The sequence below is a fragment of the Oncorhynchus masou genome, unplaced genomic scaffold, assembly GCF_036934945.1.
Source record: "Oncorhynchus masou masou isolate Uvic2021 unplaced genomic scaffold, UVic_Omas_1.1 unplaced_scaffold_4338, whole genome shotgun sequence".
Lineage (NCBI taxonomy): Eukaryota > Metazoa > Chordata > Actinopteri > Salmoniformes > Salmonidae > Oncorhynchus > Oncorhynchus masou.
The window spans coordinates 20,589-29,127 of record NW_027016767.1 but is presented as its reverse complement, the minus strand read 5'-3'; the positions used below and the strand labels follow the sequence as shown (position 1 = coordinate 29,127).

Below are 8,539 nucleotides of genomic sequence, written 5' to 3'. Positions count from 1 at the left end.
ACAGTGGGGCAAAAAAATTTAGTCAGCCACCAATTGTGCAAGTTCTCCCACTTAAAAATATGAGAGAGGACTGTCATTTTCATCATATGTACACTTCAACTATGACAGACAAAATGAGAAGAAAAAAATCCAGAAAATCACATTGTAGGATTTGTAATTAATTAATTTGCAAATTATGGTGGAAAATAAGTATTTGGTCACCTACAAACAAGCAAGATTTCTGGCTCTCACAGACCTGTAACTTCTTCTTTAAGAGGCTCCTCTGTCCTCCACTCGTTACCTGTATTAATGGCACCTGTTTGAACTTGTTATCAGTATAAAAAACACCTGTCCACAACCTCAAACAGTCACACACCAAACTCCACTATGGCCAAGACCAAAGAGCTGTCAAAGGACACCAGAAACAACATTGTAGACCTGCAACAGACTGGGAAGACTGAATCTGCAATAGGTAAGCAGCTTGGTTTGAAGAAATCAACTGTGGGAGAAATTATTAGGAATGGAAGACATACAAGACCACTGATAATCTCCCTCGATCTGGGGCTCCACGCAAGATCTCACCCCGTGGGGTCAAAATGATCACAAGAACGGTGAGCAAAAATCCCAGAACCACACGGGGGGACCTAGGGAATGAGAGCTGGGACCAAAGTAACAAAGCCTACCATCAGTAACACACTACGCCGCCAGGGACTCAAATCCTGCAGTGCCAGACGTGTCCCCCTGCTTAAGCCAGTACATGTCCAGGCCCGTCTGAAGTTTGCTAGAGAGCATTTGGATGATCCAGAAGAAGATTGGGAGAATGTCATATGGTCAGATGAAACCAAAATATAACTTTTTTGGTAACTCAACTCGTCGTGTTTGAAAGAGAAAGAATGCGGAGTTGCACCATACCTACTGTGAAGCATGGGGGTGGAAACATCATGCTTTGGGGCTGTTTTTCTGCAAAGGGACCAGGACGACTGATCCGTGTAAAGGAAAGAATGAATGGGGCTATGTATCGTGAGATTTTGAGTGAAAACCTCCTTCCATCAGCAAGGGCATTGAAGATGAAACGTGGCTGGGTCTTTCAGCATGACAATGATCCCAAACACACCGCCCGGGCAACAAAGGAGTGTCTTTGTAAGAAGCATTTCAAGGTCCTGGAGTGGCCTAGCCAGTCTCCAGATCTCAACCCCATAGAAAATCTTTGGAGGGAGTTGAAAGTCCGTGTTGCCCAGCAACAGCCCCAAAACATCACTGCTCTAGAGGAGATCTGCATGGAGGAATGGGCCAAAATACCAGCAACAGTGTGTGAAAACCTTGTGAAGACTTACAGAAAATGTTTGACCTCTGTCATTGCCAACAAAGGGTATATAACAAAGTATTGAGATAAACTTTTGTTATTGACCAAATACTTATTTTCCACCATAATTTGCAAATACATTAATTTAAAAATCCTACAATATGATTTTCTGGGGTTTTTTCTCTCTCATTTTGTCTGTCATAGTTGAAGTGTACCTATGATGAAAATTACAGGCCTCATCTTTTTAAGTGGGAGAACTTGCACAATTGGTGGCTAACTAAATACTTTTTTGCCCCACTGTATAATAGGCAAATGTAATGATTTTTACATGAGCTCATGGCATGCCCATCTGTTTTGACTGAGTTAAAGTGCTGGATGCAAAGCCAATCTGCTGTGTTGCGTTGAGCGACAGGGACACTGTGTGGGCTGTTGTAGGAGATGGGAGTCATTGTCAGTGTTTTATCTGTGGACCAGGTCCAGGAAGCTGGTTCATCTCAGATGGCCAGCGAAGTTTCTGGGACTACATCCGGCTGGCATGCAGCAAGGTGCAGAACAACTGCATTGCCAGCATCGAAAACATTGAGAACATCAGCACCTCACGAGCCAAGGCAAGGACTGGGATCTGTGTGTGTGTGTGTGTGTCACTCGATCAAAAAATCCCTTAGCTGGCACTCACGCCCTCGTTCCCACTGACTGCCTCTTTCGTTCTCTTTTTCTCTTTCTCTCCTTCCATTGTTTCCTGCAGGGTCGGGCATGGATCCGTGTGGCGCTGATGGAGAAGCGTCTGTCTGAGTATGTGGCCACAGCCCTGAGGGACACACGGACAACCAGGTCAGATATACCACAAAATAGTATCCCATCTAGCCTATTAACTGCCAAGCTACGTTAGAAACAACATGCAAAACATAACTAATCATAAGGCTTTGCACTGCAGGAGGTTCTATGATGACGGAGCCATCGTACTGAGAGAGGAGGCCACTGTTCTGACAGGCATGCTCATTGGCCTCAGTGCCATAGACTTCAGGTGAGGCAGCATTACTCAGGCCTGCAGAATCATAGCATTATTATTTGTTACATTGTTATCTTAAAGTTCACAATTCTTTCTCTGTCCAGTTTTTGCTTGAAGGGGGAGGCGCTGGATGGTAAGTCCCCTGCTGTGATTGACTTCACACCTTACCTGAAGTTCACTCAGAGGTGAGACAACAACATGCCCACTTCGTGAATATATGTCATACTAGTCAGTAGCTTAGTCATACCCATAGATATGACTATAAGCGGTGTGTAACTCCCCTGCTATATGTCCCCTGCTTACAGCTATGACTACCTGAGTGATGAGGATGACCGGTGCAGTGTGGACAGCAGTGCCAGTGATGAAAGTGTCCCAGAACACCCTTACATCCCCCTGGTCACCGACGAGGAGAGCTGGAGGAACAAGTGTCGCAAGATGGAGCAGAGGTTTAAGATTGTGTATGCACAGAAGGTGACCTTTTTTTTACCTCCTGATAACCTTACATCCCTAAAGACATGAATCTCTTCCAGCTTTTCAGGTCTCCAGAGATGTTCCATCGGGTTCAAGTCCAGGCTCTGGCTGGGCCACTCAAGGACATTTCAAGACTTGTCCCCAAAGCCACTCCTGCGTTGTCTTGGCTGTGTGCTTAGGGTTGTTGTCCTGTTGGAAGGTGAACCTTCACCCCAGTCTGAGGTCCTGAGTGCTCTGTAGCAGGTTTTCATCAAGGATATCTCTGTACTTTGCTCTGTTCATCTTTCCCTCAATCCTGAGCAGTCTCCCTGTTTTTGCCTTTGAAAAACATCCCCACAGCAGGATGCTTCCAACACCATGCTTCACCGTAGGGTTTGTGCCAGGTTTCCTCCAGATGTTATGCTTGGCATTCAGACCTAAATAGTTCAATCTTGGTTTCATCAGACCAGATAATCTTGTTTCTCATGGTCTGAGAGTCTTTAGGTGACTTTTTGGCAAATTCCAAGTGGACATTCATGTGCCTTTTACTGAGGAGTGGCTTCCATCTGGCCACTCAGCCATAAAGGCCTGATTGGTAAAATGCTGCAGAGATGGTTGTCCTTCTGGAAGAGTCTTGGTGGTTCTAAACTTCTTAAATTTAAGAATGATGGAAGCCACTGTGTTTTGGGGGGCCTTTAATGCTGCAGACATGTTTTGGTACACTTTCCCAGATCTGTGCCTCGACACAATCCTGTCTCGGAGCTCTACGGACAATTCCTTCGACCTCATGGCTTGGTTTTTGCTCTGCACCATCAAATCAAATCAAATCAAATTTTATTTGTCACATACACATGGTTAGCAGATGTTAATGCGAGTGTAGCGAAATGCTTGTGCTTCTAGTTCCGACAATGCAGTAATAACCAACAAGTAATCTAACGAACAATTCCTAAACTACTGTCTTATACACAGTGTAAGGGGATAAAGAATATGTACATAAGGATATATGAATGAGTGATGGTACAGAGCAGCATAGGCAAGATACAGTAGATGGTATCGAGTACAGTATATACATATGAGATGAGTATGTAAACAAAGTGGCATAGTTAAAGTGGCTAGTGATACATGTATTACATAAGGATGCACTCGATGATATAGAGTACAGTATATACGTATGCATATGAGATGAATAATGTAGGGTAAGTAACATTATATAAGGTAGCATTGTTTAAAGTGGCTAGTGATATATTTACATCATTTCCCATCAATTCCCATTATTAAAGTGGCTGGAGTTGAGTCAGTGTCAGTGTGTTGGCAGCAGCCACTCAATGTTAGTGGTGGCTGTTTAACAGTCTGATGGCCTTGAGATAGAAGCTGTTTTTCAGTCTCGGTCCCAGCTTTGATGCACCTGTACTGACCTCGCCTTCTGGATGATAGCGGGGTGAACAGGCAGTGGCTCGGGTGGTTGATGTCCTTGATGATCTTTATGGCCTTCCTGTAACATCGGGTGGTGTAGGTGTCCTGGAGGGCAGGTAGTTTGCCCCCGGTGATGCGTTGTGCAGACCTCACTACCCTCTGGAGAGCCTTACGGTTGAGGGCGGAGCAGTTGCCGTACCAGGCGGTGATACAGCCCGCCAGGATGCTCTCGATTGTGCATCTGTAGAAGTTTGTGAGTACCGAATTTCTTCAGCCTCCTGAGGTTGAAGAGGCGCTGCTGCGCCTTCTTCACAATGCTGTCTGTGTGAGTGGACCAATTCAGTTTGTCTGTGATGTGTATGCCGAGGAACTTAAAACTTGCTACCCTCTCCACTACTGTTCCATCGATGTGGATAGGGGGGTGTTCCCTCTGCTGTTTCCTGAAGTCCACAATCATCTCCTTAGTTTTGTTGACGTTGAGTGTGAGGTTATTTTCCTGACACCACACTCCGAGGGCCCTCACCTCCTCCCTGTAGGCCGTCTCGTCGTTGTTGGTAATCAAGCCTACCACTGTTGTGTCGTCCGCAAACTTGATGATTGAGTTGGAGGCGTGCGTGGCCACGCAGTCGTGGGTGAACAGGGAGTACAGGAGAGGGCTCAGAACGCACCCTTGTGGGGCCCCAGTGTTGAGGATCAGCGGGGAGGAGATGTTGTTACCTACCCTCACCACCTGGGGGCGGCCCGTCAGGAAGTCCAGTACCCAGTTGCACAGGGCGGGGTCGAGACCCAGGGTCTCGAGCTTGATGACTGAGCTTGGAGGGTACTATGGTGTTGAATGTCGAGCTGTAGTCGATGAACAGCATTCTCACATAGGTATTCCTCTTGTCCAGATGGGTTAGGGCAGTGTGCAGTGTGGTTGAGATTGCATCGTCTGTGGACCTATTTGGGCGCAAAGCAAATTGGAGTGGGTCTAGGGTGCCAGGTAGGGTGGAGGTGATATGGTCCTTGACTAGTCTCTCAAAGCACTTCATGATGACGGAAGTGAGTGCTACGGGGCGGTAGTCGTTTAGCTCAGTTACCTTAGCTTTCTTGGGAACAGGAACAATGGTGGCCCTCTTGAAGCATGTGGGAACAGCAGACTGGTATAGGGATTGATTGAATATGTCCGTAAACACACCAGCCAGCTGGTCTGCGCATGCTCTGAGGGCGCAGCTGGGGATGCCGTCTGGGCCTGCAGCCTTGCGAGGGTTAACACGTTTAAATGTTTTACTCACCTCGGCTGCAGTGAAGGAGAGACCGCATGTTTCCGTTGCAGGCCGTGTCAGTGGCACTGTATTGTCCTCAAAGCGGGCAAAAAAGTTATTTAGTCTGCCTGGGAGCAAGACATCCTGGTCCGTGACTGGGCTAGATTTCTTCCTGTAGTCCGTGATTGACTGTAGACCCTGCCACATGCCTCTTGTGTCTGAGCCGTTGAATTGAGATTCTACTTTGTCTCTGTACTGACGCTTAGCTTGTTTGATAGCCTTACGGAGGGAATAGCTGCACTGTTTGTATTCAGTCATGTTACCAGACACCTTGCCCTGATTGAAAGCAGTGGTTCGCGCTTTCAGTTTCACGCGAATGCTGCCATCAATCCACGGTTTCTGGTTAGGGAATGTTTTAATCGTTGCTATGGGAACGACATCTTCAACGCACGTTCTAATGAACTCGCACACCGAATCAGCGTATTCGTCAATGTTGTTATCTGACGCAATACGAAACATGTCCCAGTCCACGTGATGGAAGCAGTCTTGGAGTGTGGAGTCAGCTTGGTCGGACCAGCGTTAGAAGTTAGAGTAACAGTGATCCAAGGTTTTTCCGCCCCTGGTTCTTAATCAGTGTGCTGATCTGCATTTAGAGAGTCTTGTTTTCAGATTAGCCTTGTTAAAATCCCCAGCAACAATGAATGCAGCTATCCCGGATAAATGGTTTCCAGTTTGCAAAGAGTTAAATAAAGTTCGTTTCAGAGCCATCTGTGTCTGCTTTGGGGGATATATATGGCTGTGATTATGATCGAAGAGAATTCTCTTGTAGATAATGCGGTCTACATTTGATTGTGAGGAATTCTAAATCAGGTAGACAGAAAGTTGGGATTTGAGTTCCTGTATGTTTCTTTCATCGCACCATGCCCTCGTTGGCCATAAGGCATACACCCCCACCCCTCTTACCAGAAAGGTGTTTGTTTCTGTCGGCGCGATGTGTGGAGAAAACCCGTTACAGCTGCACCGCCGGATAGAGTCTCTCCCAGTGAGCCATGTTTCCGTGAAGCACAGTGAACGTTACAGTCTCTGATGTCCCCCTGCGGGGCCTTACGTGAACAGGTGTGAGCCTTTCCAAATCATGTCCAATCAATTGAATTTAAGACGGGTGGAAACCAATCAAGTTGTAGAAACATCTCAAGGATGATCAATGGTAACAGAATGCATCTGAGCTCAATTTCAGTTTCATAGTAAAGGTCTGAATATTTATTGCCTAAATTTTCTAAATGTGTCATTATGGTTTATTTGTGTAGATTGATGAGGAATTTATTTGATTTGAACCATTTTAGAATAAGGCTTTGTAATGTAACAAAATGGAAAAGTCAAGGGGTCTGAATACTTTCCAAAGGCACTGTATATAGTGTAATAATTATGTACTTTTGGGGTATGCAGAACAGTCTATCTGTGTGCACTCCAGTCCCATCTTCTAACTTTGTGTGTCTGCGTCTGGGTCTGTGTCATGATGCAGGGTTACCTGGAGGAGCTGGTGCGTCTCTCGGGAGTCTCAGCTGAAGAACGTGGAGACGGAGAACAAGAAGCTGAGTGCCAGGGCTGGAGGAGCTCTGTGGAGTCCAGAGCCTGCAGGAGAAGAAGGAGCTGGAGTCCATCGTACTGGAGCTGCAGGCACAACTGTGAGAGCAGTACAATGCACACACACACTAGTATACATTGACGGGGACACATAAAACATCATAAATAGACACACACAAATGCAGTACATCACTTATCAGATGATGTTAAGAGTTAATCACAGCGTGTTCCTTCCAGCACTGCCCCCTCATCCCCTGTGATTCCTCCCACCTGACTAAGGATCTGTCCATCCCTCTGCAGGTCAACTAGTGGCCCTCCATAACGCGGCTACAACAACCAGGGGGACGCAGCTCTTCCGTATATCTACTGAATGAGTGTGTATATGTGCATGTGTGTGATTTTGTGATACTGTACATTTAAAGCTGCAATATTTAACTTTTTGTGCGGCCAAAACAAATTGACATAGAAATAAGTGATATAGACATGTCATTCTTCATTGGAAAGGAAGTATAAGAAGTGCATGTTCTATGTGTGGTATTTCTATGCTTAAGTTCTTAAGTTTAATTTTTGCATCTTTTACTTTCGGTTTTGTATAGCATCTTCAAACAGCGGGTTTTGGTTATGAAAAATATATGGTTTAGATGGTACAATGATTCTCTACACTATACTATACTTGTTTTGTCACATAAGCAAAATTAGGCAAACTATTATAATTTTAGCAAACAGGAAATTTTGAAGCGATTTCTACACAGATATTATTGTAACAGTATTTCATGATGTCACTCATCCCTTCAGGAGAAGCTTCCACAGTTTGGAGCAGCTTTCAGCTGACGTCAGTCTGAACTCTGATTCCCAGAAGACCGATGGGCAACAGAACAGGAGATATAGGTTGGTGCTCAACAGATAAATGTACATTATACAAACACATTTGTAGACGCACAGCAATGCATACTGATGCTGCAGAAATATGTGAACCGAGTCACCCACTGTCATACATGCATCAACACAAACCACACAGAAACCCACTTAGAAGAATGCATCCACATGTCCTCACAAGCGCACACATACAAAGGCATGTTTGAACAGTGTCTATGGTGTATTTTCTGTGGGTGTTTAAGTTATGCTGATAGCCAAACGTGTGCTTTAGGATCAGAGTTTTAATGTGTTTTGTCTATTCTCTCCTCTGTAGGAAAAGACTACACCCCTTCTTATGCTGGGTCTCTGTGGCTCTCTGGCCTCTCTCCCCAGCTGCAAGTCCATGTCCAGCCTCCAAGTCCAGTGAGTGTCTGGTCAACATCAGCATGGAACCCAGCCCTGCACTCTCCCCCAGCTAGGGGCGCCATGCCAACAGAGCTCTGTCTACCCAGCGCAAAGCCAACAACCAACCAACCCCAACCGCCTGCCTCAACCTGGAGACACTAATAGATCATGAACATCTACCACCTACTGTCACTATTAACACAGTTACCAACAAAACCCTTTTTCAACCAAACCCTTCTCCAACCAGCTCCACTCAACCCACTGCTTCATGTCTGCAAAGATTAGAGGAAAAGCTCT

General features: G+C 45.7%; 1 pseudogene; it reads left to right on the top strand.

Moving 5' to 3' along the window:
• Window positions 1–1,756: 1,756 nt before the first annotated feature.
• Window positions 1,757–8,316, top strand: LOC135539136 (RUN domain-containing protein 3A-like; annotated as a pseudogene).
• Window positions 8,317–8,539: the final 223 nt, after the last annotated feature.